The 21287-nt window shown below is 37.5% G+C and overlaps 1 long non-coding RNA gene across 1 annotated transcript in view; it reads left to right on the top strand.

The window, feature by feature from the left end:
• LOC128084111 (uncharacterized) overlaps positions 1-21287 on the top strand; it is a 44444-nt gene that overhangs the window by 21290 nt on the left and 1867 nt on the right. The gene's annotated exons all lie outside the window — the stretch shown is intronic.

Raw genomic sequence — 21287 nt, 5'->3', positions numbered from 1 at the left:
TACATTCCAGTCTCCCAACACTTCACAGTAATAAGGTCCATCAAGGAGTTTGTTAAGCTCTTTGATAACTTGCTCACAGTTGCATCTTCCCCCACATGTATGACTGGCAGATGAACAATTCCATGCAATCCCACTGACCTGTTTCTTTTGTTGCATTCCACACTGCAGCTCCAGCATGCCTCATTCATCAAGGGAGGCTTATGGCCATGATATAAATGAGTGGAAACAATATAGATATCAACAGCTGTTAATTAGTGAAGCTCAGCTTTCCTTGTTTATAGCAGAAATATCAACCTTAGGTAGATTTTAAAAAGTGTACTGTTGTGTATGCAGATGTTGCATTTTTGTCTATGGGCAAACAAACTGAAAAACAGGATGTCTTCTTTCCTTTAGGCTCTCCCTTGTCAGTCTTTTATGCCCACCCAATATTGTGTCTTGAATATAAGAAAGTTGATATAACTGAAGTGTTTCTGCTGACTGACTTGGAACTACAGTGCTTAAAGTTTACTGGTGTTCTGTCTACTTTATTTCTCATACACATCTCAGTTTCATGTTTCTTCTGTTCATAGTTTTCCTCCTTTTTTATTTGTTGACAATCTCTTCAATCCTCAAGCAATGCAGTGACTAATTTATATGAGGAATATTTTGCATACAAAGGAAAAACTGGAAAGATAACCTTATCCATTACTTCTTTCCTATGTTATTTTGGATCATCAGTGTTTTCTTAATTTTTTTTCTTTTCTCTTAGTGACCTCACCTGCCAAGTGACATTTTTTTTTTTTTTTTTTTATCCTTTAGATGTTAGTTACCACAAGCAGAGATTTTACTGAAGCTTTGTCATAGCAGTGGGGGAAAAAAATTGAGGTGGAATGTAAGTTTGTACCTTCTACAAAAAAAATTTAATGATATGAGTATAAATGTACGGGCGTCCTATGTTGTGGAGATGTCATTAGAAAAATTGTGATCAAAGAGCTTACAAAAGGAGGACTGTATCTGAACACAGACTTTTGCTGCATGGGAATAATGGGAATGGAAATGGGAGTAAACGATCTGTTCAAAGGATGCAAAAATGTTAGGACTGAGTAGGGAGAGAGAATATTGCTTGGTATTCTGAGAAAAATATGAGGATGTGATATTTATATCTAGGCCAGGTTTTACATGGTGTTTCCCAGAGCTGTTGTCTGAGACAATGCACTCACTTCCAAGTTAACATCTAAATATGTACTGAAACAGGTTTCTGTTCTTAGAATTTCTCCTTATGTTGCTCTGAGGCTGGGATTGCTAAGATTGTGTTAACACATGTTTTTTTTACTACACTACATGTATCTCGGTGGAATTTAATGATGCTGGATAGAAAAGGGCTAGCAAGATGGGTAAATGCCGCTGGTAGATGATGTGAAAGCCATTTTATTATGTAGAGTGGATTCTGCACAATACACAATGACATAAGTAGACATAAAAGAGTAAGTTGTTGATCCACAAATTGCAGATTTCTTTTTTTTAAAGAGAGGATTCAATGATTTTTGTGTGGTTACACAGAATCTTGTCACTTGCTGATTACTATGTGTGATCTTGGGGGCTGTTAGCATGGTATGAGCACACATATCAAAGTCACAATGGATATAAGTTTACAGAGCAGGCAAATACGTTGCGGAAATGCAAACAGAAAATTAATGAATGAACATTTTTGCAGCATAATAGGTTTACTTTTGAACCTTGAGTAGCTCTTCTGTACGCTCACCTGCTAATAAAACTGAGCCAAATCTAAGTTCATTTGTAGTTCAAAACTGCCATATTTAGGCCTTTAGAAGGGGACCAGATTCATTCAGTGGAATGAATTCATCTTGATGTTAAATTACCGACTAAATAGCATAAGCTGTGATTTTAAGATAGATGTTTTAAATTCCACTAAGCTCATTGGTTAGAAATTCTAGAGCTTAAAATCAGATGTTGTGCTTGGAGATGGTCTGTAATACATTTGTCAAAATCTGTGTGGGAATTCACAGAAATGGTGAGGGGAGAAGATACTGACACAAATATTGGAGTGCAGAGGAAGGAAGGCATTCAGTTGAAATCATGTTTCATTCTTCCGGATCTGGTACATTAGAGTGCAACTGAATAGTGCTGCACAATCAAATGCTTTGCAAATATCATTTGCTCAAAACACCACTTCCCCATTTAATGACTGGCTGTTGAGTACTTTGTATATCTAGCATTTTCTCTTCTGCTATTTTGAGAATACCATGCTAGTGCTCAAACTGTCTACTTCTATCAGTATTATAATAACGTGAGTCTAAAAGACTGTAATTGAAGATTCTTTTCTGATACCACTCAGCAACTATAGGAGGAAAAAAAAAAGAAAAAACACAAATATTTTGATTGCCTTTTTTGTACTATTTCATGGAGTGAGAAAGTGTAAAACACTTTCTTTTTCTGGTTTATTTTTGTGTCATTTTGAATTGTTTAGTGTGATTATCAGTTTAGTTTCTTTTTTAGCTTATTTCTAAAGTTCCTCTTCTGGTCTTTGCAGTTGTGGGTTTTTTTTTTTTTTCCTGTAAAAGCTACAACAATCCATGGAAGTCTGAGGAGGAGTAAGTATACAGAATAAGTGTAAGATATATTTTGGGAAGAGTTATTACATTCTTTTTTATAGGTTAACACAGGTAGTCAGGTTAAGTCTGAGGAGGACAATGAGAATATGAAAGAAAGATGTTTTAATATCCTTGGGTAGGAAGTTATTCATCTCTGATTAACTTCCAATGCTGACTACTGCATGACAGTTTGAGAAATATACTACTGCTGTTGATTCTCTTTTGTGAGAATTTTCAGTGTGAAGCAAAATGTAATTTCTTCAGAGAAGAGCATTAACCTTGTATTTCTACACTTCTGTCAATTTACTTCTATGCTTCTGCCTTTATTTATTAGGTCTCTTGTATTCAGCAGCACTACAGCTAGTGTTCAAATGTCCAGACTGCAGTGTGGAAGAGCATCCATGTTATGGAAGAGTATTTAGGCCCAGTGATTCTAGTTATTTAGGATGAAAGTTATGCTGAGATAAGTGCTCTTGAGTGAGGTAAGGTGTTTATGGACTAAGAGCGTAACTGACCAACACAGTGGCAGAATTCATCAAAGCTACTTGAGCAACAAATTCTTAGCTATTGATCTTTGCTATTGTCTGAAGGTAATGTTTAGTGCTTTCTGTTATTGAAACAGTGGAACATGCTAACATATATATCTAATTTAAAAACAAAAACAAAACGCAAAACCCTCAAAAACATGCAAATCCAATTTGGGTGGAAATGTGCAAAGAAGAAAAGCACTATAGGAAGAAAGGAACAAGAGTCTATGATGCCTTCACCTCTGTTCATGGAGAATATTTGAAATACTCACAAAAGGGACAAGCATTTCATTCATCATAAAATTTGCTCAGCCTTTGTTCTTGCTCAGAATTCCAGAATATGGAAGTGATCTTTATCTTCCACTGTGTATGTTGCCACTGGATTTTATGGAGCCACGGTTCATTCAAAAAGCTTTATTGTCCTAATCAATAATTGTGCTGACCCAACATAACCAGAACTGACCTACATCTGCACCAAATATCAAGGTAGAAATATGACTGTCGCAAGCAGTCAGAACTGAGGACTGGGGCAGAATATTCCTTTCATAAAGGGATGGCATTTGTAGAAGAGTGGCCAAAGTGCGAAACTGGGGTCACAGAGTAAACAGCTGAATCTAGCAAAACAAAATCTAGCATGGATTGGTCGTCGGCATTTAAACAGCTCTTCTTCCAAGCTCAGGATCAGTGCGTCCCTGTGAGCAAGAAATCGGGAAAGGGTGGCAGGAGACCTGTGTGGATGAGCAAGGAGCTCGTGCACAAACTCAAAGAAAAGAAGAAGGTCCATGAAATGTGGAAAAAGGGTCTGACCACTTGGGAAGAATATAGAAATGTTGTCAGGGCTTGCAGCGATGCGATGAGGAAAGCTGAGCTTGCCTGGAACTGAATCTGACAAAGGTGATAAAGGATAATAAAAAAGGCTTTTTAAAGTATGTTAGCAGTAAAAGGAAGAGTAGGGAGAATGTGGCTCTAGTAAGTGAGTGGGGTGTTCTGGTAATGAGGGATGCTGAGAAAGCGGGGATACTGAATGCCTTCTTTGCTTCTGTCTTCAGTGAAAAACTCTCCCTCGGGACTTTGGAGGGTTAGTGAGAGGGTCTGGGGAAAGGAAGACTTTAGTCAAGGAAGAGGTGGTCCGAGAGTGCCTAGGCAACACCAATGTTCATAAATCCATGGAACCCAATGGGATGCATCCACAGGTGCTGAGGGAGCTGGTGGAGGTGACTGCTGAACTGCTCTCTGTCATCTTTGAGAGGTCTTGGAGAATGGGGGAGGTGCCTGAAGACTGGAGGATAGCCGATGTCACTCTGGTCTTCAAAAAGGGTAAGAAGGAAGATCCAGGCAATTATAGGCCAGTCAGCCTCACCTCTGTCCCTGGAAAGGTGATGCAACAGCTTGTGTTGGATGCCATCTCCAGACAACTGGAAGAAAAGGAGGTTATCAGGAGTAGTCAGCATGGGTTCACCAGGGGGAGGTCGTGCTTGACCAACCTGGTAGCCTTCTATGATGTTGTCACATGCTGGGTGGATGGGGGGAGAGGATTGGATGTAGTCTACCTTGATTTCAGCAAGGCATTTGATAATGTCTCCCACGACATTCTTATAACAAAGCTGAGGAAGTGTGGGGTGAGTGGACAGTGAGGTGGGCTGAAAACTGGCTGACTGGCAGAGCGCAGAGGGTCATTGTTGGCGGTGCAGAGTCCGGTTGGAGGCCTGTAATTAGTGGTGTTCCTCAGGGGTCTGTGCTGGATCCGGTTTTGTTCAGCATCTTCATCAATGACCTTGATGAGGGGATAGGGGCCACCCTCAGCAAGTTTGCTGATGATACGAAGTTGAGAGGATTGGCTGACACGCCTGAAGGCTGTGCTGCCATTCAGAGAGACCTGGACAGGCTGGAGAGCTGGGCAGAAAAAAACTGGATGAGGTTTAACAAAAGCAAGTGTAGAATCTTGCATCTAGGGAGGAATAATTCCATGCACCAGTACAGGTTGGGGGACGACCTGCTGGAGAGGAGCTCTGCAGAGAGGGACCTGGGTGTCCTGATGGAACACAGGTTGGCCATGAGCCAGCAGTGTGCCCTCATGGCCAAAAAGGCCAATGGCATTCTGGGGTGCATTAAAAAGAGCGTGTCCAGGAGGCAGAGGGAGGTGATCCTCCCCCTCTACTCTGCCCTGGTAAGGCCTCATCTGGAATGCTGTGTCCAGTTCTGGGCTCCCCAGTACAAAAAAAGACAGGGATCTCTTGGAAAGAGTCCAGCAGAGGGCCACAAAGATGGTGAGGGGCTTGGAGCATCTCTCCTATGAAGAAATGCTGAGTGAACTGGGTCTGTTCAGCCTTGAGAAAAGAAGACTGAGAGGGGACCTGATTCAGGCGAGCAGAGTGGCGAGGCCAGACTGTTTTCAGCAGTATGTGGAGACAGGACAAGGGGAAACAGCTGGAAACTGCAGCATAGGAAGTTCCACACAAATGTGTGTAAGAACTTCTTTATGGTGAGGGTGACAGAGCACTGGAACAGGCTGCCCAGGGGGGGGTTGTGGAGTCTCCTTCTCTGGAGATGTTCAAGACCCACCTGGACACCTACTTGTGTGACCTGGTGTAGGGAACCTGCTTTGGCAGGGGAGTTGGACTCGATGATCTCTGGAGGTCCCTTCCAACACCTATGATTCTGTGATTCTGTACCTGAGTTTTGCCTGAATAAAGCAGAAGTGTTCTTGCTGCTCTAAGAAAAGTTACTGAATTTAAAAATAATAATAGACATTATGAAGTCACACTCTTATTTTCTGAATAGTCAGTTTGCATACATTAGGTGCCCAGATTACATGAAAACATGCCCTTCTGTTGTACATGCTTCTTTGGAATAAAAAGAGATAACCCTGTGTAGATTGTAACATTTCATTATTAAAGTATGAATTTAATGCTCAGGACATAGCATTTCACCTAAACTGATACTGTGCTTTTGCTTAATTGAATAGCTGTTGGGTCAGCAAGGGTAGATATTTAATTTACTACATGGGACTTTCTAACAGAATTGGACTTGCATGTGAGATGCTCTAAATAACCTGCACTTATGGCTTAATACTTTTTCCAGTTATAATGGATTTCTTCCAAAAGAGAACTGCAAAAAATGAGTAAGTCCTATTGCCATTTGGTTCCTAGAAGAGGTCTCTGATTTTGAGCTTAGTCTTTGCAGGCACTACCCTGTATATAACTGGCAATCACTGCTGCAAGTTGTCATTGCTGTGGGGATCTTCAGGTCTGTTGTCCTGGAACAATAAATCTTATAAAGATACCGCAGTGAGCAATGTGTTTTTCAGTCATAGGGTCAGGTGTGGTGTATTACCTGGTGCAGGTGAATCATTTAGTACCACACAGCTGTCATATGGTGTAATGAGAAGGGAAAGTTCAGAAGGTCTTCTGTTGTCAGGTAAAAAGTTTTGTCAGTTTTGCTTTTGTTGCTCACAGTTAAAGCATGAATAAAGAAGTAAGAAAGAGGCCTATGTAGCTATTCAACACATTCAGGAAGCTCCTGATTCAGCAATTGCTATAGTTATGTTTGTCAAATTGTTAGGCACTTGAGTAGGCCATTCTTACTGATATGTATGTATTAGATCTATGGAATTGCATGGCATTATTACTAGCAGGAGAGTTTAATGATTTAGCAAAAGGTATACTTTTGACAGGTACAGAACTGAACATTGTCTTTCATGTTGCCAGCTGGTGGCTTTCAGTTAACACTGCTGATTTGCCAAGTTAGATTTTAATCTTCTAAACAGTCTCCTCAGCCAAGGTTAGCTGACACTTCCTTCAAGCTATACAGTACCCTATGAGACACCTAGCCCTTTAACTGCTCAGTTTCTCTACTTACTCTGTTTGTGAAATGTTTTATGATACTTCCTTGGGAACGGAAAGCTTGACTGTTTTATTGAACTCTTGCTAGCAATTGGCTCTGTATTAAAAAATAAAAATTAAAAAATTAAAAAATCTTCCCTGCCAGAGCTCAAAAGTATTTTACTGTTGCAAGAAAGCATATGAATACTGAAGTGAATGAGGATATTTTGTCAACAAATCTAGAATTTTAAAGGTTTTTTTTTTTTTTTTTTAAGAGGATGGAGGATGATTCTGTCCTGCTCAGTGAAGCTTTCAAGGGATGTATATAACTATAGCCACACAAGAAAAGGAGCATCTGATGAGGCAGTTTAACTAGGGAGATTCAAAAAACTGCCACTGCAATATGTACACACATCTTATTTCTTCTTTAGAGTAATTAGCACTGTTGAAAATGTCGCATTAACTTGAACTAAATGCCTGAGTCCTAACTTTCAAAACTGTTGTTCATTTTTTTTTTCTCTTCTTGAAGGATTCCCCCCAATTTTTCATCTTGGGCGGTAGTTTTTGCTATAGAAAAGCACATGTAGTCCTCCTTCAGAGTGTTAGATGGACAGCGTTTGGACTGAGTGTTGTGTGGGGATTGTAAAAATAAGTTGTGTAGAAAGGATATAGGATTCCTGGATTGACTGTGAGACGTTTTTGGACAGATTTCTCTCTTCTCAGAAGCCTATTACAGAGAATAGTAAGGAGCTGTAGCTCACTATCACATATAAGATTACTAAAACTTCTGTTTTTTTTTTTTTTTTTTTTTTTGTTACAGTTATGAATTTGACCTTAGTTGCTCATATAGACAGGGAAAATTCCATTTACTAACTTCTTACTAAAGTTCACTCCTCTGTATTTCCAGATATTAAAAAAACAATAAATAACAGGACAAGACAACATCACCACAAACAAAACAAAACCAGAAAACTCAGTGTTCTATTTCTCCTATCCATTGTTGTATGCTTTTGTCTCTTCCTCAGACTCCTGTTGATATTTCTCTCCTTATATGCTTTTATAGCTGCTTATTTCTCAACCACCCACGTGGTGATTCTGAATCACTTAGTTATTTCGGTTATTATTTTCTTGAAAGTCTTTCTTTTGTTATCTCTATTTTTAAAATTTATTTTTCTTTTTTCTTGCTACCTTTAGGCAATTCTTCAGTAAATTGGAGAAGGATGTGTCCCCCTGTGATTGCGAAGAAATCTGGGACTGCTTAGAATCAATTTGTCATAGCCTGTGAATCCATTAAGGTTTGGACCTGCAGTTGGACCTGCAGGAAAATCCAGGAACAGTAACTTTTTTCAGAAGTTACTCCTTAATCTCGTCATCTACCTCAAGAAGTTGTGCTATCTCTTTGGAGAGAGGGAATTTTATGATTCTATAGTGTCTTTTTGTTAGAAGTTTTTAGATCAGCTGCAAGTGGATGATGCAGAGGCTCCATGCAATTCCTGTGATATGTGTTTTGACCACTTTTTCCACAAAATGGAGAGCTGTGCAGTCAGGAGTATTCATGAGATTGAATTTACAAGCTGGTGATCCAGATTTCTACTGTTTGACATCTTTGCAAATTATTCCCTTGGGCATTAGCTTCCTATGATATCATCTTTATTAAACACTGAGAGCAGTATTTCATGATATCATGCATTTTTTTCTGAAGACTTGGCATGTTCTCTAAAGTCAGGGCGAATCTCGTGAAGATACTTCAGAAGTATGTGTTTTTTCCTTGATATTTGTTTAGACTTTGAACTTGCCCTTAAATTGCTTGGTTTCTTAACACCTTTTATCTGTATACTTCTTCTTCCTTTGTTAGATTTAGGGACTTTCTGCAGAATTAAGGTTTAATCAAAGTAAGAACTTTTAAAATATGAGAAATTGAGTGCACTTTTGCTTGATAAGGTATTAAGCTTACCTTCAAGTGATCAAAATCCGAAATCAGGTGTAAGTTAATGCTGTATCTACAAAAAGTTTCTTCAGTGATTGCAGTTGGTCTAACTCTAGCACTGGTCAAGATTTTTGTTTCTTTTTCTTTTTCCATATAGCAATTATCATGATGGTAGAAATTTTAAAGTAAGAAACTGTGATCTAAAAGAAAGCTTTGATTTTATTTATTTATTTATTTTCCTTCAGAGACAAACAGGGGGAGATATTTCATATGACTATACATGCAATTGTGAGAGAAACTATCCAATCAGAAAATGCTGGTTTGTGGGAGAAAACAAGATACTTATGATTGAATGTCTCATTGAAATTCTTCTTTGTGGCTCAGGATGCAAGATTCTGTGATGCTATTGGAGTGAAAATTCTTGATTTATTTTGCTTTGAATAGTCTGTCCAGCAAGTAGGGGTGTGACCTTTGGTTAGAATTCTTTCTTCCATCCCTGACAATGAAAAGTAATGGAAACCAGTGAAAAGTAATGAAAATACCAGTGCATTTTCACACGAACTGAGTGTTCTACTTCTGTCTCAGCTTTATGTTAATGGCTGATTATTGAGAGTTAATTCTGCCACCCCATTTACAAGATAAAATGCTTCTCATTATGAGTGAATCCCAAACAATGCTGTAATCAATACAAATGAAAAGTTGGTCTGTCGCACTGGTGGCTAATACTCACACGATAGCGATTCGAAGTATATTCTTGTGTATTTTGGTCAGATCTTCAGCTGCTGATTTCGCTCTGATTTAGTTATGTTCTTGTATAATGGTATTCATCAGAACATCTGAGTTCATTAAACAATGTGATTTGTGTCATGAGTTGAATTTTTTTTTCTTTTTTTATCTTATCTTTACCCAAGGGAAAAAATTGCTTGTGGAGAAGATTGCCTTTGAACGTTCTGATCCTTTATTATATTTATGGTACTACTCTCTGTGTATTTTAGTCTTCTCTATATCTGGACAATCTGCACCAGTTTTCATTTATGTTGTTGAAGATCTTATTTCTTTGTATCTCCCCAGCTGAGGTGCTTTATGAGTGTTTTATTTTTCTTTTGTACAAAAGTAAACTACTACAACTTCTTATATGAGGTTCAAGGCAGTATAAGCACATGTTTAGGAGTTAATCCCATTCAATGTCATATTGAAAGAAATGAATGAAGAGCTCTGTTTTTTAGCTAGTTTGGAATGATGCCATAGTACTTGAATGGAGTATTGCATCCCAAATATTGTATTCACCAAATTCAGTGTGTTTACACATGATTTCTACTAATCGAGTTCTTTGGAAGAAGCTACTGATACTTAGACTCTGGGATTAATTTGGAGCTGGGGCTGGTCGTGTTTCAGTTTGTCTTGAGGTCTCTAAAAAGATCACAGTCTGAAATAGGAGTGGAAATAGAAGGATGCTTATGTGACTATGAATGAACGTATTCCTCTGAATAAACTTAGCACCAGTATTCATGAAAACAAATTTCAATATCACTTGAACGAATAAAGAATAATGAGGACCAGGAGTTTCTGCCTTTATTGATACAATCCATTTTAAAGATATTAAAAGAAGTACTCCGCTGTTTGTGTAAAAATAACTGTGTTGTACAGTGTACAACTTGTGGAATTCTTGTATGGAAACTCTCATTCAGCATCCTCCTGCAACTTCCAGTGTACGTCTGTGTAACAAAATTTTGGATTCATAATGTGGTCATGTGAAAGAGATCAAAAATATGGTTTTAATATCGAAAGGATAGGCTGGTCGTGAGTCTCAGGTGTGTTTATATCCATGGCTACTCTGCCAAAATCTCAGTTACTTAAAATAAATAAAATCTGTGTTATTTTAGGCTCTCAAGATTTAGATTCCTAGGAAGAAATAAAAACCATTTCTGTGAAATGGAAAATGAAGGAAGAAGTACGGCATTGGAAAAAGTTGATGGACAACAAGAAGGGATCATTTTGATTTGTTCTCATTTTATGAAGCATAGATTTTACAAATGTATGGATTTATTTTGTGGTATTAAAGAAGAGCCCATTAACTACAGCTGATCTAAATCTCAAACATTCTGATGCTATCAGTGAAACAAAAATACTTTGGTGGTTTTTTTTTGCTATTAACATTATAGAAATCTTCATATATGGGTGTGAAATCTTTTTAATTAGAGGTACTAAATGTTCAAAAAATAAAAGCTGCTTCATGTCCTATTCTCAGATACCTTTCTTCATTATCTTTACTCTCTGTAAGGCAGTAATGAAAATGAATGATTCCTATACAAACTTTGTTTTTGCCTGATGTCACACTTGGCCTCACATATGTACAGGATATGAATCTTAGCAAATATTGTGTTTAGTAAAATTTATAAGAAAAGAAAAAAGCATACATAAGTAAAAGGTAAAGAGCAGTTTTCAGTAGTAAACTAAAGTATATTTCTTTTTGTTCTTTGTTTTAACCATCTTTGTTCTTTCACACAAGGCTTTAAAGGAATTCCTATATGCATGTGTCCAGGGCATCAGACATTAAATGATGTCTTCTCTATGAGAAATCTACTAAGTGTTCTCAACAAAGAGATAATCATATAGAAATACTGGGGAAATTGAGAAACAAAAACATACATTCTTTAAGATTTTGTTCTTGTTTCCTTTACGCGCAGGGAAGATGTAAGTTTTGTCCATTTAATGCCCTAAACCTTGACAGTTAACTAAAGATGTGTTGTAGGATGGTTCTGTGTTGCGTATTGTTTGGGTGACAGCTACAGCATACAACTGGGGAAAATTGCTGTATGTGAAGTCAACTGCTTTTTTGTTGCTCGCTCTGTGTTTTAATACTCTTGCTTAGGTATTGGGAAATATTTTTTAATTTTTTTTTTTTCAAGGTTTAGGTGGGGAGCATGAAGGTGTGTTATCTGACTCTGTTGTACTGTAATATCAATGAAAATGACATAATCAGGTTTTGGTAGGCGATAGGGCTGAGGAGCACAGATTACCAGAGATGCAGGCCTTCATTATCAAAGAAGCAGCAGTCTCTCAGAGTGGCGTCGGTAAAGCAAAAAGTCTGTTTTAGTGGGCCAATTTGCTATGTTTGGCATAAAAAGCATATGATTGCATCTGACAGTGCATCTATTCAAGAACAGGGATGCATACAGGATCCAGTTACATCCCATATATTGCTGTACCAATCAGAGACAGCTCCTGAGGCTGCACCTCCTAACTTCTGTGTAAAGTGCGGGCGTGGGAGAAGCTTTGACTGATTTCACTGAAGCGATCAGACAATGATGAACATTGTTTCTGCTGCCAGAAAGCTACATAGGAAACTGTTGCAATGGGCATGCACAAATCATACTCTATAGTCAGTTATGACAGCACTTGCCTTCTTCAGGGATGTATCAGCTTTCATTTGCTCTTTTCATAAACAAAGAACCAGAGTAGCACCTCTTTTTTAATAGAAGAGAATTTTTCCACTGCATTTTACCTCATTTCTAAATCTACCACAGTGCTGCCACAACGTCCACTCTAGAGCTGACTTTTATTAACAGAGTTGTTTCTGATCCCAGAGGAGAGACTCAGATCAGCAAAATATCCCATTCTAGGAAAACTATGTCTTCAGCTCTGGGTTATGATGCACAAGTGTCTTCACTGCTTAGCTACAGGAAGAGCAAATTTCTGCTGTGACATTTCTGTTAAGGATCATGGCCAGCTGGAGAATGTAATAGATGCAATTACAGCTTTTTTGCTTTTTTATTTATTTATTTATTTATTTTAACTCCCCTCCCATTTAATGAACTACCGTGGTTGTATGTGAGCTCTTAATTTTTTTGTGTGTTTGTTTTCTGGGGAGGGGTGGGAGCGCATGCAGTGAACAGATGGACTAAATATGGTTGTTATAGGGTACATGAGAAGCAATGAAAATGCAGGCTTTTTCTTACAGCAACCTGCCCTAGTTGTGGTGCCACAATATGGCAGATTGTTGCTTCTAGTGCAGTATCTTGGTCTCACACTATATTAATGATTACGGGTAACTAAAACTCTCCAAATTCTTCAGAAACTACAAAATACAAAAAATGCATGTAAGGTGAAGTGGACTGTTTTTTTTTTTTTTTGTTTGTTTGTTTGTTTTGTTTGTTTGTTTTTGAGAGAGAGATAGTTGGATACTTTATTGGTGTAGGCTTCTAAAGATCTCTTAGATGTCTTTCAGGGAACAGATCAGAAAAGGTATTCCAAAAGGATGACTAAAAACAATCTTAATTTCCCTGCATACAGGAACAAAATAGTGGCGCATATCCACTTCTAAATAGAATCCAAAATGCAGTCCCTGATTGAATTTCTGGAAGAAGACAAACAGACAAAATAACCATGGAGTTCACATTTGTACCAGTGCTTAAACTGAGAGCTGCATTTTTTGTTGTTTTAGTTTTTCCTATCTTGAGAGAGAGTATTCTTTTGTACTTGTTTCTTTTCTAATTGTTGGATCATTGAGAGATGCTTTAAGAACATCTATTTTTCTGATTTTTAAGCTCCTTCTTAGCCATTTGAGGAAAAACTCTGGACTAGATAGATGTCTACTCTGATTTGGTAGCCACGTTTGTGTTACTGTAGTGAAATGAAAATACAGAACTTCCACAGTTTGGAGATTTTTCTTTATTAAGACAGATCAGCAAAAGAAAAATGTGATTTAACTAAAACATCCTAAATAATATTAGTATTATCCATAAAACAAATTTTTGAAACTATATCTAAGAAAATCTGGAAAAATAAAGTATGCTTATATAGTTAGCTTTCTTATGGATGAGCTTAATACGATCTCTAATGCAAGACAAAGAAGAAATATATTTAATATAAATTATATAAAGATTTTTAAAGAAAAAAATCTGCCTGAAATTCTTAGTTTTATTTCTGTGAGAATGGAAGACTGAATAAACGGGAAACTGTCTCCTGAAACAAGATGACAGGCATTGCCTTGCATGTTGATTTAACATTATATGCCATGGGATTTCTATAGCTCAGAAAAATACCTGAATGTATTTCTGCCTAAATTTCTCTCCTCAGAATCTGTAACAATGGAGGGAGGGAAGAAATGTCAGTAGAACTTGCAGAAGATACTCTAGCGTGCAGTAGCTGAAGCAACGTGAATGAAAGATGTGGGATGTGAATGCAGTTCCTCGCTCTGAACTAACACGCAAAAAGGCGATGATCTTTGCCTGCCACAGAGCATGAACTGTGTGGGCTGTCAGTTCCAGAAGCATGGTCAGCTTTGACCAGAATTGCTGTACTGTATCTCATGTGTGGATTTAGCAGTTGCTGTACTTCAATTTTTTAATACTTTACTTGCAAACCTGACAGATTGCAAAGGAAAAGCCATCACAGCTTTAAGGAAAGGAAACTAACTTTCCAAAGGGCTCTGTGTATAAAAATACTGACACTGTTTCCTACTTTCACCTATTCTTTTACTGAGTTGGAGTTGAAGCTTACATGTGAAGAAAATGTATGCAAAAGAGTAGTGTCTGTGCCCTTCTTCAGGATTGGATCAGGAAAGCCTATGTCAGAAGCTATGATTGGAAGTTGTCTTTCTCAGGTTTAAACTACTTTGTCATTTACTGTAATAGATGATATACAATAGCTTCCAGATGTTCTGCTCACTTGCACTGCCCAGCTACAGAACTGAGGCTGTTTCTCCTAGCACTAGAATTAGGCATGATGATGAGAGCTCCTGCTGGGTCAAAGAGCACCCGTTCACTGAGGGCTGTCTTTTATTCATCCTCCTTGGGACTGCTGTCTTGGCTTCAGGATTTGTAGGCCATCTGTAGCCTTTAAATTTTTTTTAATCAGCTGCTTTCTGCTTGAGAAGCACTAATTTTGTCTTATGCACCACTGTCCCCCCTATGAGAGCAGCTGACATTAGCTGCCCTTCAGCAGCAATGGTCCTAGGCTTCCGTCACTGCTTTGTTGGTCTCTGTGCTGCCAGAGCTGTTACAGGACCTTCAAACTGTCAACATTGTATTTGTTTTTCTGAACCTGGCAGCTGATACTAGGCAGGTTGCTCTGGAGAAGTAGGGGCTATCACTGCAGCAGCTCTCCCCACCTGGTGTCTCTTTTCCCTCCAACTTCTTGGAGAGGTGCACTTTTCTACATACATGCATGGCTAAGCCATGGGGCATGAGGTGAGGGGCAGTCTGTTCTTGTGTGGTGGGCATCATATGTGGTAACATGGCAGTTTGGGGAAAACTGTGCTGCTATCTGCTGTGAAGAGAGCTTCCATTGAGGGAGTCGTAATGCAGGTCCAATAATATATAGTGGAGTTCCAAAACCAGAAGCTCACAATTTGAGGAGAACCACTTTGGTTTCACTGGATTATTTTTCAGTGTCTTGTATATTCTGGTTAGCACTTTTCCCCATTTCTTTCTTTCTTTCTTTCTTTTTTTCTTTTTTTAATTTATTTTTCTTATCCCCTCCATTGCCTTTTGCAGAAGAATATGGTGAGTCAGATTCCTCTGACTTCAATTATTCTCCAAGTATTGTTTCTGGCCAGTTTATAGTTCTCATGTAGTTGTTGATAACCCTGCAACTTTTTAGGTTAGATAACATGCAGTTGGGGAATTTTGCAAGTTTCTGCTTTGAAATAAATCACTGCTAATAAATGAAAGAAGTCAGAATGCACAATGTAGTTTTGAAAAGGTACCTAACAGGCTAAGGGAATACAGGTGAAGTGAGTTTGGTGTCAATTTTTCTTTCTTTCTGTGAGCTAGAGGCAGTGGCAGGTTCATCAGCTGTTTTGATAAGAAACAATACAAACAAGTCTTTCTAAATCTCTTCTGCCAGTAAAGTTCCTCCTCCTCCTTGGTTTGGAAACAGTCTTGCTTTACTACCTGTTGTTTTACTCTGTGCCATTATAGCCTGTTCATTTCCCTCTTTTTTGTCACCTTATCTGTCCCAGGGAACTGTACCTTCTCATTTTATTACATCAAATGGGAATATTTCCAGGATATGTACAGCTGTACTCTTGAACTTGTGACATTTAAAGGGCAATAGAATGCTAATGTGACTAATAAAACAGAAAAATGGCTTTATATAAGTCAGTGCAAAAATGGCTCAACCTGTCTTCTAAACGGACTAATTTCAACAACATTTGCTGATAGGGGCCTGGAGGGACACTGCAAAGCTCAAGGAATTGAGATAGAACTGTAAAAACAAAGAAAGCTGTTGTCATTCTCTTTTGCACCTTTAAAAGAGATCTATCCAATCTTTCCTATTATGGGAGCTCTACCAGCTATTTTCTGCAGATAATTCAGAAGGGTAAATGGCTGCATATTTATGTGATTCTTTTATTGTTTTTGTAGTTGTTCTGTTTTTGATTATTCAGTGAAACATTGTAATCTGGAAGAAATTTTATTATTTTTCTTTAACATTGATTTGTGGATTTCTGTTTGAGCACATAAAATAAGAGCTTCACATTTTATAGTTCATTTTTTTTTTCTAGCTAATGCTATGAGGCCTAGAAGGATTGCAGGTCACGTCCTTTCTGAATAGTAGTAAGGCTGCACTGATTCTCAGTATATGCCACGTAGCCACTGAGTCATGAATTGATGTGGATGGATAGACAATAAAAGAAAACATCTATCATTTTTACTTTTCTGATCTTATTGTTTTACCATTTTTGACCTTATCCTTTCTATGTTAATCAAGGTTTCTCAGTTAACATGAAAACCGTAAGTTTTTCTGGGCTATACCAACAGTAAAAGGGCATTAAATAACAGTTTGTGATTATAACCCACAGTTATACTGAGTTATACTGAGTTGTGTTGTAGTTCTGAATAGGGTGGGGTTGTTTATTTAGTGATATGATTAAAAAGGAAATTTGAGGATTGGAAGTTAGGAGTTGTATGTTAGCTAAAATTTGCTACTTTCAGTAAAAGAATTATAGTTTTTTTCTATTTCTTTAATAACAGTAACAACAGAAAAACCCACAGTTATCCAGGGAATATACAGATACAGATCTTTTGTGACAGCTGTTTAAAAGTACTTTTGACTAATTACTATTAAAAGCTTATTAAAATATTTCTTTCTTTAAAGCAAGCTATGTTCTTTCATCTTTTTTCTTTTTCAGTAATGTGTCATCTATTAAGATGTTTTGATGTGGAAAATTAGTGCTTCAGGTTTGAAGAGAATGACAAGAATAATGTTTCAGTTATAATTTCAGAATTAGTAACACCAATTCACCCTTCCTAGTGGAAAAGAAACTTGGTCGCCTCATGAACTTTCCATGCTAGAAGTGAAGTTTTATCTCCACTCAAACAATCAGTCACACTGATGCTTTCTAAAACTTGATTTTTAGATATATAAGAAGCTAAATTCTAGTTTCTGTTTGCTGATATACTTCAATTTTTTCTTCCTTTTCTCTCTGAGTGCCATGTTCTTCTTTTAATCTAGCCCAGCTTCCTGCTACTGTGAAGGAGGTTTTCTTGGGTGCAGTGTGTTACTGGAAGAATGAGTTAGCCCAACACGTCTAAGCTGATTGTCTGACTGCATAAGCTAATGTAGGTACTGGGGTTCCAGAACTCAAGACTATGGAGCACTGTATAGGCTTATTTAAGGAGAAATATATGGAGGTAAATCTTTTCATGCTATTGTGAGAAGTCTTTCTTAACAGACTAGTATTTCCACAGCACATAAGATAATATAAATGACATTGGACAACTCTTCACTGAATAACCATGTATGTAGGCATATCTTTCAAGAGCCTCCTATAGGTCAGAAACTAGATATGTTAACACAGTAATAGAATGTTGTTTTTGTTTTTTTTTCACTCTAGTTGCTGCTGTTTATAATTTTACTCAGTATTAGTTACAAAATAAGTCTTTTCTTTGTCTGGACTAATGTCTCAATTTCTCCCATCAGCTTTTGACACCTATGTGCAGATTGTTTCACATTCTCACAGCAGTTCTGTTTTCCTTCTCTCCCTTTGACTCTAGATTTTCTCTGGGTATAGAAAGGACTTGTGAGTATGATTTTCCTTTGCTTACTTTCCAAATTTAACGTACTTCAGGAGATTTTTACTGCAATCTGATCTCCAGTTGGGAATGGTTGGGGTACACTCTTTGTAGATGTAGTGGTAATTTCAAGACTGCTCATAGTTAGGCTTGAAGATTGAAAAATTCGATTTGAACAAAAGTCAAGAAAAGCTAAGAAAAATTTGACATTGTTCAATAATATTTATTTAGCAAGGCTGAATGTAATTCCTCAGATGGGTGGTACTATAAGAGAAAAGGATGTTTTCTCTCTGTTGTGTTACAGAGGGGTGAAATATGTTCTGAATGAATAAGTGACCTCTCAATTTAAATCCTACTTTTCATTGTCACTAATAGTTTTTTTTTAGTATTTTCTGGCAATTTCCATGAAATATTTTCTCTCTATATGCTTTCCATCTTAATATACCACACAGTATCTTCCCACAACTGCAGCTTTTTGATAGTCCATCACAATGCAGTTCTTTTGAAAGGATTTTTGATTTGTCTGTAATACTACAACATTTCTATTCATGTCAGATACATGGCTCAAATAAAGACAGCTCTGAAAGATCCCTCTGATTTTTATCTTGCTGGAAATTTGCATGAGAACAGTTATTCTTCCTTTCCCATAGTAAAAATTCAAAGGATGTCTATTTAAAGTGAGCTACGAAGAGTCCAAGGCATAAAGAAATTAACAAGCTGGTGTTTACCTGCTTTTTTTGGCTCTGTGATCATCTGATCTTAAGTGGAAGTGTTCATCTTTCTCACCTTTCTCTATCTGTTGCTCAAAGAATATTGTCTCTGGAACCTTTGTGAGAGGTAATACTGGATGTTTGTTTTATCCTTTGTTTATGTAGCTGTAGACACAACAGGCAAAGGGCAAACTCACGCTATAATAAATGTGTAGAATTTTGTAGTCTTTAATCTGAAGTTAATATGATCTTCAGTTTTACAATGTAATATGTGACCACAAGTGGTTATTATATTTGCAGTATCTATCTTTTTCATCTGTGTAGCCAATATTAATGGGCTTGAGATCATAATCCATGGGTGATTATTCATTTTGGCAACACCTTTGATTGAGACCTATAATGTTTCTCAAAAAATGTCAGAAATATTAGGATTTGCTAATGGTCTCCTATAGATGATGGTAGCCTTTCAAAATAAAAATTTTTTTTTTTTTGTTTCTCACTAAATTTGTCAAAGAAGGTATATTTTAAAAAAGGTGTAATAGTACTACTTATAGGATTTGAACATTGATGCTAGAGCAGTTTTCACACTGGAACAGGCTAGTGATAAAAACAATTTCTTTGTCTGACAACTGTAAGGATCTGGAGTTCTGTAGGAAAGTCCACAAAGGCATACAATAACTGTGTATACAAGCATGGCTGTGCTTAAAAAAGGTTAGTCTGGTTGGCAAGATCTACTAGGTTGTGCACTAAGAGCAACAGTGCTTTCCTGAGACTGTGAGTTACCCTTGACTCTCAGCCCTGCCAAATTCAACATGGTCCAGGCTGAGAGCTGGATTGATAACCATTGCATGCGTTTGTTTGCTTCCCTTGATTGAGGTGCATATTTTTGTTTATTTCAGTCACTCAAGAAGGAAACTATCAGGGATGTGTGATAGTTGGGTAAACCCAGCCTTTTTTTTCCTGGGAAATCACATTATGGGGCTTGGCTATTTTTCTGACTCTATAATTTGGTGGATATTTTCAGTTAGTTTTGACAAAATTTTGTTGAAAGAGGGATGGGGCAGTCTTTTCCTTTCAATGCTGTGTTTCTTTTTTTTTTTTTTTTCCCTTAACAAAACTTACATTGTGCTCTAAATTTTAGTTTAAAAAGTAGCTTCTCAGCTTGGTTTAACAATCCAAAGACAATCCATACTACAGAATACTTACTTCCCCCTGTTGTTCTGCTATTAGAAATGCATCTCATAGTTCTTAGTTTCTACTCTGGGTAGAGCTGCTATTGGAGTCAAGGGCTTTCTAGCTCCAAATATTCCTCTATTCCTTCTTCTCTTCCTGTATGGACTTTGCTTTTTGGTGATTTATTCAGTCTACAGTTTGTCTTTAGTCAGGGTGTTTACCCATGTACAGTAATTTCAGAACTAGAGAAAGTCTCAGTGTCCTTGTAGGATTTGGGATCCCAGTCCACGATCAGAAGATGCACAGTTTGAGTGGAAATACTCCAAGAATGAGCATACACACAACTTACATTGTGTAAGCATCATACAAGATGTTTTTTTGGCCAACTTTTCTTTGTCTGCCTTTAATGACATCAAAATCTCACAAATATTCCATAAAACAGTGATCTTGCTTAGGTTTTATTAAAATACTAGTCTACCTCAGTCATCAAACAGATTTATTATGAAATTTTTGGATTTTGAATAGGAAGAGCTGCAAGACATCACCTTCTTCCTCTGCCTGCGCTGACACCAGACTGGCTGTACCTAAGCTGACTCTGGGACCTATTTTTCTACCTTTGGTTAAAAGGCTGCAGTGATGCAGGTTCCACGGCCTTACTTTCCAGCCTGATTTACCACTTGGTTAGTTTTGTAGTTAAAGACTCTTTCATACTATCTGTTATACTTTTTTATAGTAAACATTTTTCTATTTATCATCACAGGGAACTCTCTCTGTCTTTCCCTCTCTCTCCAGACAAACCAGTTTATTTATCTTTCCTATCAGGATGTATCCCCATATTTCTGAATCGTGTTATTTCCACTGTGTTCTCTCCAATCCATCTCCATGTCTCTTACTGTTCGGTTTTCCAGACCTGTACTCAGAGTTGAGTCCATCTGAGGTTTCACAAGGAACAACCAGAGAAAATTCATGTATTTCAAATGGCACATATGTAAGCCTTTCAGTATTAGAAGTACTGATGCCTTGCTAGTTATTTCCAAATTTTTATTTTCACATTTGGCTACTTTTTAGTGGATTTAAACACTTAGCTTTTTTACTATATTTTTACTTACCAGGATTTAAGGGGTGGGGGCTGAAGTGCAATATTGGATAGAGGGGAGCAATATGGGAATGGCAACACTTTTTAACTGGGCTAAGAGAGGGATTGTGGGTTACCTAATAGCTATGCCCAAACACAAGAAGAGAAGATCCACATGCTTCACAGAGGTGGGAGGATGACAGACAGTGGACGTGAGTGTAACTAAGAGAAACTGAGACTAGGTATAAGAGAAAAACAGTTGATCAGTGGAATAGATTGCCCATTGCAGGTTATGACTGCAGGTTATGCTGTCTCCACCCCTGGCTTTAACCAGTCAGATCTTGAAAACCTTTCTGAGCAGCCTGGTCTGATTCTTTGAGCAGAATGTTGGGCTAAAGATCTCTTGAGGTCCATTCCAACATGAATGTTCCTATTATTGTTTCTTT

This window comes from Tympanuchus pallidicinctus, unplaced genomic scaffold (genome assembly GCF_026119805.1).
Source record: "Tympanuchus pallidicinctus isolate F22 unplaced genomic scaffold, pur_lepc_1.0 scaffold1, whole genome shotgun sequence".
Taxonomy (NCBI): Eukaryota; Metazoa; Chordata; class Aves; order Galliformes; family Phasianidae; genus Tympanuchus; species Tympanuchus pallidicinctus.
The sequence above is the reverse complement of the archived record's forward strand: the minus strand, read 5'-3'. Positions and strand labels throughout refer to the sequence as shown.